This window comes from Culex quinquefasciatus, chromosome 3 (assembly GCF_015732765.1).
Source record: "Culex quinquefasciatus strain JHB chromosome 3, VPISU_Cqui_1.0_pri_paternal, whole genome shotgun sequence".
Lineage (NCBI taxonomy): Eukaryota > Metazoa > Arthropoda > Insecta > Diptera > Culicidae > Culex > Culex quinquefasciatus.
In genome coordinates this window covers 91,075,125-91,092,566 of record NC_051863.1, presented here as the reverse complement: position 1 = coordinate 91,092,566, position 17,442 = coordinate 91,075,125, and the positions used below count along the sequence as shown (strand labels likewise).

At 41.6% G+C, this 17,442-nt stretch overlaps 1 protein-coding gene and 2 long non-coding RNA genes across 8 annotated transcripts in view; all 3 read left to right on the top strand.

Annotated features, from left to right (window-relative positions):
- Window positions 1-17,442, top strand: part of LOC6051347 (dynamin) — a 515,697-nt gene that overhangs the window by 123,086 nt on the left and 375,169 nt on the right. The window lies entirely within an intron of this gene.
- Window positions 1,695-2,928, top strand: LOC119769759. Its single transcript, XR_005278513.1, has 3 exons — window positions 1,695-1,826; window positions 1,897-2,270; window positions 2,329-2,928. It is a non-coding gene; the product is annotated as an uncharacterized LOC119769759 (long non-coding RNA).
- Window positions 4,092-7,910, top strand: LOC6050335. Its single transcript, XR_005278514.1, has 2 exons — window positions 4,092-5,521; window positions 5,615-7,910. It is a non-coding gene; the product is annotated as an uncharacterized LOC6050335 (long non-coding RNA).

Below are 17,442 nucleotides of genomic sequence, written 5' to 3'. Positions count from 1 at the left end.
TCAGACAGGGGCTACTCACTAATACTGTTGCAAGATTATGGTGATGGCCGAGTAGAGTATCCCTTTACTCTGACACCACCCCCCTGGGTTTATTACAACAGCGATAAGCAGAGTACTCTAATTTACGTTAACTATAGCTTTATGTAAAAGTGTGTATTATGGAACGGATAATTACCATTGTTATCATTACAGATTGTCAAGGGAAACAAATTGGTCGATGCAAAATAAATCGGCACTGGCAACGTATGTTTTTCGCTTGCAACACTGCCAGTTTTGCTGGACGTAAAAGGCGATTGGTGACTAGCGCGTTTTAACTATCAATTATTGGTCAATCTGTTTCCCTTGACAATCTGGAGTTATCATTACTTTTAAAATTACACTGACGTCATCCGTAACCACGATTTTTTTTTAATTTAAGGCTCACACAAAATCCAAACTGTAGAACAGTAGCTGGGCTCCCCTTTCAAAATTTTCAGGTATTGTAAAATAGTTACCTATTGACTTTTAAAAGCACGATTGAAGTTTAAAACCATAAAGCAAAAAAAAAAGCAAAAATTAAAAAAAAACCATTAAGAAGAAACAAAACTGCATTTTGCACTTATTAAAGTGATCAGTCTGCATTTGATTATTTTGAAGTTTTCTTTAACTACACGTCAATCAGCAGTTGGCATCGAATTGGGTCCTATAATTGGGTCCTAAAATGAAGCTTAGATTGCTGATATTATTGTTTACAACGATAAAGCTTATTTTTTTGAGTACAATAACCCTTTTGTACGACCACAAAGAGTTTAAAATGGATTTTTAAATCAATTTTGAAAAATTAACCTCGCGGTCCTTCTTGACAGAAAAGGTCCTACTTGACAGCTCGTTCCAAGGGGACCATAGTTGATCCATCGAAAAAATGTTGTCTTGTCAATAACTTTTTTTGCATAAAAATGAAAAAAGTGATCAGAAATGGTTTTTAATCGTGTTTTTTACCGTTGTACTTTAAAATTTACATAGGGCTTTAGTACCCAATTAAGCTTAAATTGCTGATATTATTGTTAATAAGGATAAAGTTTATTTTTATCATTTGAATGACATTTTGAAAGATGACATTATACCCTGTGTGATTTAAGTGGAGCACCGGATTCGAGTGGCAGAAATGACTGTTCTCCCATAAGGAATACATTGTAAAAAACAAAAAACTTTTCGAATGGAAGTGTTCCATAAGTAATTTTTTTTTGATTTTTGGGTGGTTGATAGTGCCTTGAGTCAGGGGTTTTTAAATACACCCGAGAAGCAAAATAAATTAAATTTTGTTTATTAGATCTTAAAAAAGACTTTTGTTGTTTTATAATTTGTGCGTTTATTTATGACGAAAACCTGTTAGTTCACAACTTTTTATCAAGTCAAGGAAAGTTGCTTTGACTTTTAGCGTTGATTAAAAATTCATGGTTTTCAAATGAAGAAAACGTTTTGTTGATTCAAATATGCCTTAATTTTCTGCGTGAACGAACTTTTGGACCATATTCAGCGTGTTAGGTTTTATACCATTTTCAATAAGGTAATATTGTTTAACAGTGTAAGATTTTAGCCGATTTAAGCTCAAACCCTCGCATCGTGTATATATTTATGTATTTGTTTTGATTTTGTTCGCCTGCTGCGATCGCGCAATTTTTCGTCTTTCAACAACAAAATAGTTTGCCTGAAGTGAGCCACGTCTTTTTAGTTGCCAGCAAGATAATTTCATGCCGGATGTCGTCATCGGATGCAGATGCTGGTTAGCAGGAGAACCGGCTTTCACCTCGTCGGAATTATTGCCGTAGCTGGTGCTGTCGTTATTGGTAAGCAGAAATTAAATCGTATTAATTTCTTATTTAGCATTCATAACAGTTAGCTGAATTCAATTTCTAGGATTTGAAGCACCACGCGCTGTTCGGCTGGAGCCCTAATTCCATCTGTTTTATCGCACGCCACGGGCCATTCTGACCAGGCCTTGAGCCGCAACCAGCGAGAGTCCTAAGCTTAGCTTCAAGTACCGAAGCTGAAATGGCAGCCGGAAGAAAATACCATGAAACGAGGATTTCCGCTAGTAATAACCTGGATTGGGAAATTGCCGTTGGTGCGAGGGAAATGTTATTGTTGCAGTTCTCTTGTGGGTTACGTTCGCTGTATTTCCCGGCAGTGTGTCCAGGAATAGCACCGCCAATTTGTCGCAAATAGTAAACGCCGCAAGCCAGAGTTTTTGTTCGACGGTTCTGCGCCTTCACCGTTGGTGACTAAAATTGGTACAATTTCGGAACAGTTGTTTTGCCGTAATGCTTCAAAAATATAATTCCTTTACAGTTTGCTGCCAAGACCAACCGAATGCAGCAGAATCGACAAACAGCCAAGAAAAGACATCAAACAAACGGGACCTTCGACTGTGACCTGCAGCCTGCACGAAGCTGTAGCAGTTTATCAGTTCGATAGCAAAGCGGACTTCATCTTGGTGACCACGAGCGAGTGCGTGATTCCCGAGATGATCAACGCGAGCGGTAGGTTCGCGTGAGGATGTTTTCAAGCAAGCATAATTGACCATACAGGTGAGCTCCCAAAATGTAGGCAACTTCCTCTGGTCAGCGACAAGATCACCGTCAAGCTGATCTTCGCTCATTTTCACTCGGTCAGTCGATGACGTATTAAGTCAAAATGTTCAGCATTTTTGTATTACCCAATCTCACCCCAGACCTAATGTCACCCCTGATGACGGTATACAAAACCTATTCACAATTGACTCTATAAATATATTAAATAGGAAAGGTTTCGCGCTGTTTCCGCAAATTTGCAGTTACCAACTAGATTTCGAGTGGAAACATTCGCTGAACCAGCGGATTTTTCGCCGAAACCAGTAGAATAATCTCCTGGTTGGTTTTGGTACGAGCTGCTGCCGCCGGAAAAAAAAACCCGGACGTCAGCGATAGAAAACGCTGATCCAGCGTAAAAGAACACCAGTTCAGTGAAAAAATCCGCTGGACCAGCGAATTGTTTCCCAAAACCAGCACAATAATCTACTGGTTGATTTTGGTACGAGCTGCTGCCGCCGGAAAAAAAACCCGGACGTCAGCGATATAAAACGCTGATCCAGCGTAAAAGAACACTGGTCCAGTGAAGAAATCCGCTGGACCAGCGAATTGTTTCCAAAATTAGTACAATAATCTCCTGGTTGATTTTGGTGCCCTGCCGCTTTTTCCAAACCAGCGAGAAAATTTTCTGATTCTAGCAAAACTGATCCCCCAAACAGCGACATTTTTACCAAACCAGTGTTTTTTTTCACTGGTTTGGTAGAATTTCATCGGTTTTCAAACCAGCGAAAAAAATTAGCGATTCTAGGTAATTTTTGTGCAGGCTGAGAAATTAGCGACATTTTTCGCTAGTTTTAGCGAACTTTATCGCGATTTGGCGATGGATCCCCTTTCCGTGAAATAAAGACAGCTATTAAAGCAAAAAAATAATTGCATGACGTTTTGGGTGACTTCGGTTGAAACAGGTACAGAACAAAACAATTTGTACTTCCAAATGTATTGCTCTAAAATCTCCTGTACCTATTTAGACTGTAATTCTGGACTGGTATCTTATTATTTATTGTCGTTTTTTTGTTTTTCAGATACAAAATAAATTTTTAGGCTGTTTTAGTCATGTCATATGAAAATATATATAAAAGAAAAAAAAATATAAAAGAATTCCAGAGTTTTTTTGAATAGGTCCTATAAACATATGGAAGACAAAAGCTTATTGGACCTTTTAAAAGAAAAAAATTCAAGAATTATGTAATTTGATTCGCAAATCAAAAAAAAATCATCATACTGGAATTAAAAATAGTAGTTGATATAAAATCCTAAACACCACAAAGACAAAAAAAATCTTTTAGGCTATTTTAAAACTGTCGTCTTTGTTTAGATTGAAGTGAGGATTATAACCATTTGATATTATTAAGCTAATTCTATGATTTTAAGCTTGAAAACATAACAAAAATATAATGAAACATAAATTTTATTACTGATTAACAAATTTCCCGGGATCCCGGGAATTCCCGGGATTCCAAAAATATTTTTCCCGTTTCCCGGGAAAATTGGACGCCCTAGACTGCAAAACCAGACGAAGGTGGGGAATAAACTTTTTCTTGGTTTTTTTGCATTCTAGATTGCTGCAACCCTTGCCAGCTGCGACCTCTAGCTGCGATGTCTAGTGTGAGCAGCTCGATTACGCCAGGCAGTGCACCGACCACTGTTGCGCTCCGATTCAAATGTTACAGCCAAGGGTCTGCCAACATCGTTTGGCAACTTCTCTTCATCATCGAAGATGCCAACGGCCGGTAACACCATGTCAACGCAGTCCTCGCCAGGTCCAACCACGATGAGCCTCCAATGCCAACATCACTGCTTCAAGCGTTCAGTAAGCAAGCTACTTTCGCCCCCGGTGTCGATGACCGCGGTGGCTCAACCTTCACACCAACTTAACCGGCTCTGATCAGATCAGACTGCTTCAAACCGCGCTCACTTCTTCCGCGGCAGTGATAATATCAACCAGCTGCGCCGGTCCAACCGACAGCGGAATACCAACTACAATCGCTTCTTTCTCTTTAGCGGCAACAGCCAAGCTATCACCAACAAGCTGCAGTACAAGATCAACAACAACCTTCAGGCACATTCATACCCGCTGTTTAACGGCGTGGCACCCAGAACCATCACCGTGGTCACCTTGTTACCGGTGTGGTTGGTGGAGGGCAGAACAACCACTATCAGCCATCGCAAGTCCGAGACGCGGACGAAAGAGGTCGGGTTCACGAACACATACCCGACGGATCACATGGCGTTGCTGGAGCATTTTTGATCGACGAACGAACCGCTGCAGGTAGGATGAATTAGATGTTAGGTTTAGATTCATGAGTTGAACGTTTGTTTTTTTCTCCTCTCAGGGGGATGCCTTGAAGGAATCAGGTTACCGAGGAAATGCCGAATCATCGCCGATCAGCTCCAAAGCATCAAGCAACCCGACGACAACACCTTCCGGAAGTTCGCATACCAGTCTGCAGCAGCAGCAGCAACAACAATAACAGCAGTCTTCTCTCGCATCCAATGGGGGAGTCAACAGCCTAGCGGGCTCGACGTATGCAACACCTCGTCCCAGATTCGATCAATTAGATAAAACAACTCTGAAGACTATGATAGTATGATGAACTCGCACAATCATCACCACCGAAGATGGGAAGTTCGCGGCGCCACCACCGTCAATGTTCGACGCGTTGGCATCTCGAAATCAGCACGTATTCAGCTTTGGTTCTGATCTGCTTCAGTCGTCCTACCAAAGTCACATGCGGAACATGCGGAAGTGGCCGCGGGAGACAATTTGATTGACCCTGGCGATTCCACCATCGCAGAACCATCAATTGGCAGCGTCGAGAAGCAAGCTATCCTCGTCGAACCAGTTCAGTATCATCCCGGACCGATCGGAAAGTACCAGAATCTACTGAGCGAACTTTCGCTGGGCAGTACCAACGGTGAGTTTTGGTTGAAATTTTTAACCTCTTTCAAAGGGTCGATTAATCGGTTAATGCGGATAAAAAACGTACATCTTCTCTCTGTCATTTCAGCTGGCGCCGAGTTGACCTGGAGGACGCGGGATCTTCGTCAGTTGCTACAGCAGATGCCCGTAATTCATTCCGGGGAGGAGTTGGGCGTGATTGGAAGAGGATTGGATGGCTTGGCGGAACCGAAGACTCCGGAGAAGCTTTTTCATGTTGATCGAAAGGATTTTTGGAGATACGACGCGGCTGGTGATCTCCACGTCGCACCAGGATTCGAGTACGAGTTGAAGAGGGGCCCGGATGGCGTAGATCGGCCACGCTACCAGCACCACCACCGGAACCACCCCGGGTGACCGCGTCAATCCTAATCAACAGTACAAATTGCTCCTCTTTAATCGCTCGACTGTTCTTTCAGCAGACAGGCAGCTCGTCTTCCGCGAAAAAAGGAGAGCGGCGGAATTAACAAGGTCAACTTAATTATCTTCCAGAAAATCCCCTGTATGGACAAACTCGATGAAAAGTCCCGAAAGAAGCCACCGTTGAACAACCCGCTGATTGTGGTTCCAAGCGGGAACTGGAGGAAAACCTACGTCTACGTCATCCATCCCAAAGATTGTGAAACTATTTAGGACTTACCCACATTAGTTTTTGCCAACGGTTAGCTAGTCACAGCACAGACTCACGGTAATAGCAGGGTCGGCTGCGCTAGTCACCAACGAGGAGATACGCGAACTTAACTTTGGGAACTTCACTTTTCTTGAGTTACGGGTTGAATGAAAACTCCTCTTTTGGGAGACGGAAAGGGAAATTTATTTAAAGAATTTAAGTCGGTTCAAAAGTGTATATTTGTGAGTGTATGTGTGTGTGGGGGACTCGGTACGTACCGCTGCCTTTCCGCTGACGACGACGATCTGCTACTCAGTCTGTCCGCTGGTCGCGAGCGCTCGCGTTCGCTGCTGAAGCACCGGTGCTGGTTCTCGACGTGGTGGGGGTGGATGGTAGGTAGAGCACGGCTTAGGGACCAGGCCTTCCCTCCTTGACTGGATCGGCCGATCGGGGACCTGCCCACGTTGACCAAACCGAGAGGGGGAATTTACGCTCCTTTGGGATGAGAGCCACGAGGGCCCGAGCGTGCTCCTTGGAAATTATGGTCCACGGACCAGAGCAACTGATGATCTTTGACGATTAGACGCAGTAAGCCGGCTCCTCCGCGCTTACGCAAACTGGGCCGAAGAGCGAGCGATCTGGCGGTCAAGCGGCGTGCTTAACTCGCAAAATGGCGTTTACGCCAAAGGACAAAAGGTCCTGGAGGACAATGGGGAGAAGTGATTAATTTTTTTAGCCGTACTACTAGGTAGGGTAGTTTAGCTTAAGTCGTCCTTCCGCATAGCCGAATACGGGGTTTAGAACATACCTGAACGACTGGAGGTGCACTCGCACAAATTTCCACCACTTTCACTTCTAGTCCTTCGCTCTACTTTTTCTAACGGAATCGATCGCTCACTTGCCTGGGAGAATATGACCGTTGGCGGTCTAATTCTCGTCCCTTCAAGCCTTTTGGTCGGTGACACGACATTACGTCACGTGACACCCATCACTTTTGGGCGTTGTCTACCACCCCCTTTGCGATGTTTTAAGACGAAGACAATACTGTCGCTGGTTGTTGGTTTGTCCCACCGTTTGTGTGTTGTTATAGTGTGTTAACAAGTTGTGTTTTTATTTATTAATTTCCCCTTTTTACTAACCCTACTAACTAAATTACATTTATTTATTTATTCCCTAATACCCTACTAACCCCATAGCTAAGAATCGTGATCGTTCGCATTTATTTTTGGTTTATTGATGTTGAAGAATGAAGGACTTGTAACGAGTGGTTACAATTGTTACCTGAAGACAAGGCTAGGCGACCAGAGAGTGACCACCTAACTTCGGTGCAGTGAATTGGCCGCGTCATCCCAAAGTTGAACAAACGCGGGCCAAGCGCGCCTTCGAGAGCTCCATGTCCTCCCAGCATGCGGCAAAAAATGCCAAACTAAGCGAGCACATGCGGCGGCGGCGAGTTAAACGAGCATAATGTTCTCAACAAACTGTTCAAACTCCCCGCGGAACCCAACTCCGTCTTCACCACCGGGTACTTCCCACTCGCGCGTAACGTGACAGTCCCCCAGCAGATCCTGCGAATTGCCTATACGTACGCCAATGGTTTGGTCGACTTGGGCCAGGCGCGTCCTCCATGATCAAGGAACCGCCGATGCGGTCCTCCTGAAACTCTCTGTTCCCGACAATGCCGTAGTCCGTAACAAGACCATTCACAACCGTTCCGAATGTTTGTTGAAACAAAAGAAATAAAGATTTTTTTTTATCAAAATGTTTTATTACATAGGAAAGTTTCCTGAATTTTGTTATAAATTGCACCTATTTCAATTTGCAGGCCAAGGATTGATACCTAAGAGCATGCAATGGCACTGACCTTGTTGCGTGCTCTTCGGTTGACGTCCACGTAAGGAACATCCTGGAAGGAGCGTAACTAACTACATCCGTAGTTCTGTTAGATCATCCGAATTATCTTGATCAGAACAGTATAGCTCTGGTTCCTTGCGAGTGTCCTATTTTCTTACCTCCACGTTGGCTTGGTTTTCATGATGACCTAGCTGGTGGCCTGTGGAAACGGATCGTAAACCTTTGACCACCGCGGGTCAGAGTCGAGACGGCTGAAAGAAAGGGCGCAACAATGTGGGAAAGGGAAGTAATTTGTGATTGTAGACGGTATTGTTTCGATTCGCAGTATGTTGAGTCAACTGCTGTGGATGTGCCTAAAATATCGCACAACGGGGTTTCTCTTCTCTTCATTCTCAGTTACCACCTATCACCTATTTTTATTTTGCTTTACTAATTCTCACTTCTTCACTGATTCTTCTATTTAATATCCATCATTTGATTTTGATTTGACTAACTTTTGATTCTCTTATCTCTCGAAACTTTTCCACTCTTTTTTACCAATTGATACTGCTGTAACAAACTTTGTTTTGTATTTTTTTTTTCCTTAAAAATATAATTTTTCTTAATGTACTAGTAATATCAAGTCTATTCATCATTCGCCTAATCTTTTTTATTTTATTGCGAATTTATTTATTTGAATAATTCTCTATCTGTCCTATAAATTATCATTACTATAATCTAAGCTTGTTTTGTATCTCTATTTATTAACTATTGTCTAATTTTACATCTAATACATCTAGCTTCTCATTTTTATTCTTTGAAATACGATCATCATTCTCTTACAATTGATACTTGATTTTTATAAAATAAATTCTCTTTTACTGTCTATTGTTTTCAATCTTCACCCTTTTTTTTCAAACAAGTGAGGTTTGAGCCCTTACTCAATTTATGGAATGGTTAAAGAATTAACACAAATATTACTATTGTATTTTTGGTAAACTTTTATAACATGCTTAGGACCAAAAATTGTAACAAAACTAGGACACTAGGAACACTAGGAAAGATTTCAGGAGAAAACAATACACAGTAAAATAACAACTAGTTTTGAATCCAAACTAAAAATAAAACAGTTTTTGCTTTAGTGAAAGTTGATAGGAACACTATAAATGGTTAGGCGCTTATACTTACATCAAACCCTACGTAATGTACCACCCCCGGCCGAGTTAAAATGCGTAACCGGAAAAGAAGGTGTGCATGCCTGGCACGAACACTCAAAGCGTGTTCTAGCGTGTTGCTCGTACTGACTCAGAGCAAGGGTGAGATGTAGGTGTAAGGGCAGTGCTTGTTCGTCGGGAACCTGGTGCATAAGATCGGTCAAGGCCCGTTCTTACACTGAAAATTGCGAATTGCGAAATTGCACCTATTTCAATTTATTTAGCTATCTTTAGGTATCTTCCGTGAGCTAACGTGTGACACGACGTCGCCCGTTTCGTTGCCCACAGCTTGAGGTAGCAAATGTACCCAACACGAACTTATCCCCGCCTGGCTAGCAGGTTCGCAAGCAACGCCACTCGTAGTAAAACTCTCCGATCTTGATCCGGGCGTCCATGCTACAGTACAGCAGAAGATGGACCAGGGGAACAACCGGATGGCGGAAATATTTTTGGTGTCTCGGCGATCTCAACCCGCTCGGTCCCGTTCGGCCTCGATACAAGTTCCTCATCCAAGTATTCACCTCACGGTCCCACAACTCTATCAACTTCTTCCATCGTGTAGATCACCAACGCTCGATTCGCTCTAGAATCAAACGTGTTCGTGTCGTACGTGGCCTGCATGTGCCCCACCATCTCCACTCGGTCCTTCCTCCACCGAGATGTAGACCGTCTTTCGCTGGTTCTACGGGCTCCTCCACAAAACCTGAAGCATTTGCTTCAGCTCCGTCAAACCAAATTCGCCGGCCCAGCCATCGGTGGAAACATCTCCTCGTACTGCGAACTCAAAAATATTCCCCCTGTCCTTTGGGACCGCCGGCGGAGCGGCAAACCTGCAGCGTTTTTGTCACCGAGCGGGAAAAAATAAACTCGCGGATTGCAGATTGCTTTGTTTATTAACAAAAACTGCAGGAAAAGCAAAACAAACACCGAGTTGCCAAACTCGATTAAAAACTACTCGATTTGAGATGGCAAGGCTGCAAGATCGATTTTGCTTAGTTCAAAATCGAGCAATCGCTGACCGCTTTAAATCGCTTTAACGCGCGTTAACTTGCGATAACTTGCTTTAAGATGGCGTTATGTGAAAACTCGGCACGATGAGTAGCGTTGATGTTTTTCGAGCTCGTTTTTGTGCGTTTTAGTGTGTTATCGCGGAGTGACGTCCCCCTCGATTTTTGAAGGTTTGCTCAGATGCTTTCTATAAATTTGGTCGTAGAAGGCGTAGATTACGAGATAAAATTTTGTTGTCTTCGACAAAGTTGCTTGAATTGGCAAGCCCAACAACTTTCTAGAAGACAAAAAAATTCCCAAAAATATTCCTGAAAAGTTAGATTTTCAAAATCACCCTAATAGTGAACCACCCTAATTTCTAACCAAATCAAAATTTGCTCCTTTCCATATGCAACAACTCTTCTGAAGACACCAATGCTCCAAAACTTCATCATTTTACGGAAAATCCATTTTCCACTTAATTTTGCGATCTGGACCACTGTGCACTGGGGTAGAAGGTTCCTTGGCGTATAAAGAGGTTTGGGTGCTCTCCCCATTCAAGCCTTCGGACTCCTAGGTTCGAGCAGAAACTTGCAATAGAGACCACAAAAGACCCGTGGGTCGTTAATGTGGATGGTTTGATTTTTTGGGTATCAAAATTCATGGTTTTCGATGCTGGTAATGAAAATGGCTATTTTGACAGGATTGGCCACACCCGGAGTGGCCAGTGCCCTGGGGAAGGTTCTACCGGGAGGGCATTTACGGAACCATACAAATTGGGGCAATATGGGTATCAAAATGCATGGTTTTTGATACTGGTAATGAAAATGGCCATTTTGGCAGGATTGGCCACACCCGGAGTGGCCATTGCCCCGGGGAAGGTTCTCCCGGGAGGACATTTACGGAACCATGCAAATTTGGGCAATATGGGTATCAAAATTCATGGTTTTTGATACTTGTGATGAACATGGCCATTTTGGCAGGATTGGCCACACCCGGAGTGGCCATTGCCCTGAGGGAAGGTTCTACCGGGGACATTTATGGAACCATATAAACTGGGGCAATATGGGCAGCAAGATTCATGATTTTTGAAACTGGAAATGAAATTTTGATAATGGCCATTTTGGCAGGATTGACCACACCCGGAGTGGCCATTGCCCTGGGGGAAGGTTCTGAAGAAGTTCCTACCGGACAACCACTTCGGGTGTGGCCAATCCTGTCAAAATTGACATTCATTACCAGTATCAAAAACCATGAATTTTGATACCCATATTGCCCCAATTTGTATTGTTCCGTAAATGTCCTCCCTGGAGAACCTTCCCTCAGGGCCATGGCCACTCAGGGTGTGGCCAATATCCTACCAGTTTGGTCCCAACCCCATTGCCCCAAATCATTTTGGTTTTGGGGTGACCGTCCTAACAATCTTCATTAGAACAGAATTCCTCCCAAGTTGGTGCACAACCTGTGTTTTTCCATGTGTGCATGTGTGTGTGTGTGTGAGCAATAAAATTACCACCGTGGATCCGTCTTTGATGAAACCTCAGTAGGCACTGAAATTTTCTGAGGCTATCTATTAGCTTATACAGTTCGCATTAAATGTGGCAACAGTGGTGCAACATTCTCGCGTGACTGTTCCAAGAAAGCAGGAGACGAGGCATAATTTGCGCCATGTTGCCGCATTTCATGCGAACTATATAAGCTAACAGATAGCCTCTGACCAATTTCAGTGCCTACCGAGGTTTCATCAAAGACGGATCCACGGTGGTAATTTTATTGCTCAAACACACACATGCACACATTGAAAGACACAGGTTGTGCACCAACTTGGGAGGAATTCTGTTATAATGAAGATTGTTAGGACGGTCACGCAGGGCTGTGGAGTCGGAGTCGGAGTCGGAGCCGGAGTCGGTGAAATCTTGTTGTTAAGTATTTGCTATAAAACAGCTTAATTTACAAAACTTCTTAACTGTTTTTTTAAGTCGTATGCAATGAATTGCCATTTTTTAAAAGATTTATCAGATGCCATTATGTTTTTGAAGCTTTTTATTGTGATTGGAAAACTCTCATTGTGTTATTTTACTAAATGATAACCTGTTTATTCCCTCTTACCCAAGTATTTAGTATTATAACTTTTTGTAGTCAGAAAATTGATTGATTGGCGCACGATCATTCATAAAGCTTCGTTTTAGGTGAAGATTCAAGATGTATTGCGCGCCTCCTTCTATGTATATTGAAAATTTTAAAATTAAATAAATCTTTAAATAGTAGTATATGCAAATATATATAAATAGTATGCCGTTGCAAAAAGAAGTTGTTTTAAGCACGAGTCGTACATTTATCCAACGAGGTTTACCGAGTTGGACAAATACGATGAGTGCTGCAAAAAAAAAAACAAGTTTTGCAACGAAATGCTTGCAACATTTTTTGCAATTCCGAAAAACGCATTTTGAATGGAATTTTATGTCAATTATTGATGTGTTAAGTAAACTCACCGTTCAAAACAAAAAAATATTGAAAAATGTTACTTTTCGATACTAGTGCTGAAAAGTTCAACTTTTCAGCACCCATTTCAAGTGGAACTTTTCAGCACTGGTGTTGAAAGGTATACATTTTCCATTTTGTTATTTTTGGTAGAGAAAAGTATGCCGTTCCGTTTCTCCAGAAGGACAGGAAAAGTTGACAGTTTCACAGCGGAATTGCAAAAAAAGTTTCGTTTAAAATTGTTATTTAAAAACAAGGTGACTTTGATAGACAATGTGCTTCTTATAAATGTCAGCTTAAAAGTGTGCAAATTGAATTTATATGTTAAATCGATCATAAAGGCCAGGTTTCTTTAAATGATTCATTCTAAAAAAAATGCAATTTAATATAAAAATATATAAGCTATTTATAATTTAAATGTAAATAAAACAAACAAGCTAATTTGAGGTTAAGTAAATAAAATCCAATTTAATTACAAAACTGTTCTTCTGAAAATGCCTTCAAAACTGGAGATAGTTTTTGAATTCTGTTTCAACAACGTATAAAACTTGTAACCTAGAAACTTTTTTTTCGTTGATTCTTCCTTGAGAAAAACATAGCACTTAGAGAGTATTTAAATAATCCTATTTATCAATGTTTTCAAAATAATAGTTAACAAACTTTTGAAACATTTCAAAATATGTGGAGTCGGAGTCGGCTAGAGTTGGTAGGCCGGAGTTGGAGTCGGAGTCACAGTCGGTTGGGACTGAAAGCCGGAGCCGGAGTCGGAGTTGGAGTCGTCTAATCTCAGAAAGCCGGAGTCGGAGTCGGAGTCGCTTGAAATATGACCCGACTCCACAGCCCTGGTCACCGGGAAACCAGAATGATTTGGGGCAATGGGGTTGGGACCAAACTGGTAGTATATTTGCCACAGCCTGGAGCGGCCAGTACACTGGGGAAGGTTCTCCTTTATCGAACCATTTGACTTGAGGCAATAGGGGTATCAAAATTCATGGTTTTTGATACTGGACATGACATTTTGCAAATGGCATCAAATTCATAACATTTTAATTATAACATAAAAATAAATTAAGTTGCTATTTCATTCCATTTTATTACAAGAGATTGAACGCTGGCTAAACTAAAGCCGACTTAATGGCCCAGCTCACACAGGTCATCCTTCAATGACCAAAATATTGGCCGCTCACTTCGTAGCTGGGGAACCACGGGAATAAGGGGCGCGAGTTAGACAATGTTGCCGAAAGTTTGCATGAAGTGGGACACGACCTGCAAGTTGGGCAGCCTTTTCAGGGCCATCGCTTCCGATGCTCATTCTCCAACGTCCATACCGCGCAATCGTCAATCTTGATCGGCGTATTGGTGTACTCCTGGGACGTGCAGACCAACGAATTCTCCACCGGTATCTGCATCAGTTCCAGGCAGTACATCAGGCCACGAATCTCCAGTAGCAGAGAGATGGACGTATCGTTGCTGAATTCCACATCCGGTAACGGAGTCTAGGGGGATTGTCTGTGTTAACCGTTTACGCGACTGGCGACATTGGCGAATCTCCCAGTGGTGGCTCAGATTTCAGCTCGAGGGCAGCGAAATCGAATTGCATGGCAAAATGACCCTATTCATTAACAGTATCAAAAACCATGCATTTTGATACCCATATTGCCCCAATTAGTATGGTTCCGTAAATGTCCTCCCGGAAGAACCTTCCCTCAGGGCAATGGCCACTCCGGGTGTGGCCAATCCTGTCAAAATGACCCTTTTCATTAACAGTATCAAAAACCATGCATTTTGATACCCATATTAACCCAATTAGTATGGTTCCGTAAATGTCCTCCCGGAAGAACCTTCCCTCAGGGCAATGGCCACTCCGGGTGTGGCCAATCCTGTCAAAATGGCAATTTTCTTTACCATTATCAAAAACCATGAATTTTGATACCCATATTGCCAAAATTTGTATGGTTCCGTAAATGTCCTCCCGGGAGAACCTTCCCTCAGGGTCATGGCCACTCCGGGTGTGGCCAATATCCTAAAAGTTTGGTCCCAACCCCATTGTCCCAAATCATTCTGGTTTTCGGGTGACCGACTAACAATCTTCATTAGAACAGAATTCCTCCCAAGTTGGTGCACAACCTGTGTCTTTCAATGTGTGCATGTGTGTGTGTGTGAGCAATTAAATTACCACCGTGGATCCGTCTTTGATGAAACCTCAGTAGGCACTGAAATTTTCTGAGGCTATTTGTTAGCTTATATAGTTCGCATGAAATGCGGCAACATGGCGCAAATTTTGCCTCGTCTCCTGCTTTCTTGGAACTGTCACGCGGAATGTTGCACCACTGTTGCCACATTTCATGCGAACTATATAAGCTAACAGATAGCCTCAGAAAATTTCAGTGCCTACTGAGGTTTCATCAAAGACGGATCCACGGTGGTAAATTTAATGGTCACATACACACACACACATGCACACATTGAAAAACAAAGGTTGTGCACCAACTTGGGAGGAATTCTGTTCTAATGAAGATTGTTAGGACGGTCACCCGAAAACCAGAATGATTTGGGGCAATGGGGTTGGGACCAAACTTTTAGGATATTGGCCACACCCGGAGTGGCCATGACCCTGAGGGAAGGTTCTCCCGGGAGGACATTTACGGAACCATACAAATTAATATGGGTATCAAAATGCATGGTTTTTGATACTGGTAATGAAAATGGCAATTTTGACAGGATCGGCCACACCCGGAGTGGCCAGTGCACTATGGGCCATCTCCATACAAACATGCGGCCAAATTATTTTTTTGCTTTTTAAATGTTTTTTCATACAAATTTGGGTATTTGTATGGTATTGAAATGATATACGACGATTTTTATGAGTTTTCATGTTTTTCAATAGTTGATTGTTTATAATAAATAGTATTTTCATACATTTGCAAGTGCAACAGAGTTGCGTATATATTGTATTGCAAGTTTATATTATTAAATTATGGATAAGCTAATACATCCCCACTTTAAGGACACAACCCCTCCCTCCTCTTTCTATCACCCCCATCCCCTCCTCCACCCTCCAACAAAATTTTGTTAAGCGTAATAAATTCATTTTAAGTCAAATATTTATTATTTACTGCTATGTGTTTCTTTTGTGAGTCCATGCCATATAACTTGAGACCCCCTCCCCCACCCTTACGGGCATAAATTCCGAAAATTTTAATTGTTAAATCAAATAACAAAAAATTTTATTCAAAATATTAATTATGAAGTAAAACGATACAATACAAAACATATTATTACTAATCCTAATGTTCTGGTACATGAAAAATCATTTGATTATAGAGTTTCTGACATATTCAGGATATGTTAAAGGTACTTTTATGATGTTTTGTACTAACCAACATAGAACTTAAATGTGGATCAGTTTCATCAGTTTCATCGCAGAAATTCATCATGCTAAGTCAATATTTTCAGAATACTTTTCAAACTGAGATTCTCCAGTTTCGCTTGAGAAACTTCGGTACGAATACCTTATTTTGACTAAGGTACTCAATTTTAAATGTAGGCAACAGAAAATTCCAATAAAGTCATTTTGAACTTCTTGAAACCAGGTATTGATTTTTGAAGCGACGATGCCCACGAAGTAGGTAGCAAAGCAAGTGAAATAAACGGCGCATATGTAGATTGCAGCAAATTTTGATAAAACGTAAATGTTCAAAATGGCATATCTCCGAAAACGCAAAAAATCGCAGGCTGGAAATTTCAGCAATGTTAGATTATGATCCAATCTTTCAAGTGATCTTAGTTTCATGTTTAGCATCGGTTAGCAAAAAAGTACTCGATTAACAAACACAAAAAAATAAGTTTTGTCAAAAAAATGCTCCAGTTATTCGATGAAAACTTCAGTTTTTGGTTTGGAAACAACATTTTATCTATTAATAGTTTAAAAGCTTATCTCATTACCTTTCCAACGATGTATAATTGTCCTAATAAAATATTTAAAATGGCTGAGCTATGTTAAAATTAAACAATCAGCCTTTTTTACGAAAAACGCTAGATTTTTACTCCATTTTTTGACTTTCAGCTTGCGTATCTCCGTAATGAACAAACTTAGAGCTTTGAAAATTTGGATTTTTCTTAGTTAGAATGTTTACTTTCGAGAAAAAATACCAAAAATATTTGGAGAAGGTCACTTTTTGAAACTTGGCCACCCAATGTACCATAGTGCAGTGCCCTGAGGAAGGTTCTACCGGGAGGACATTTATCGAACCATATGACTTGGGGCAATATGGGTATCAACATTCATGGTTTTTGATAATGGTAAAGAAAATGGCCATTTTGACAGGATTGGCCACACCCGGAGTGGCCATTGCCCTGAGGGATGGTTCTTCCAGGAGGACATTTACGGAACCATACAAATTGGGGCAATATGGGTATCAAAATTCATGGTTTTTGATACTGGTAATGAAAATGGCCATTTTGACAGGATTGGCCACACCTGGAGTGGCTATTGTCCTGAGGGAAGGTTCTCCCGGGAGGACATTTACGAATCCATACAAATTGGGGCAATATGGGTATCAAAATTCATGGTTTTTGATACTGGTAATGAAAATGGCCATTTTGACAGGATTGGCCAGTGCCCTGGGAAAGTTTCTCCTGGGAGGACATTTATGGAACCATACAAATTGGGGCAATATGGGTATCAAAATTCATGGTTTTTGATACTGGTAATGAAAATTGCCATTTTGACAGTGATCGCGCCCAGTTAAGGTCAGAACAAATTTTGTGAGC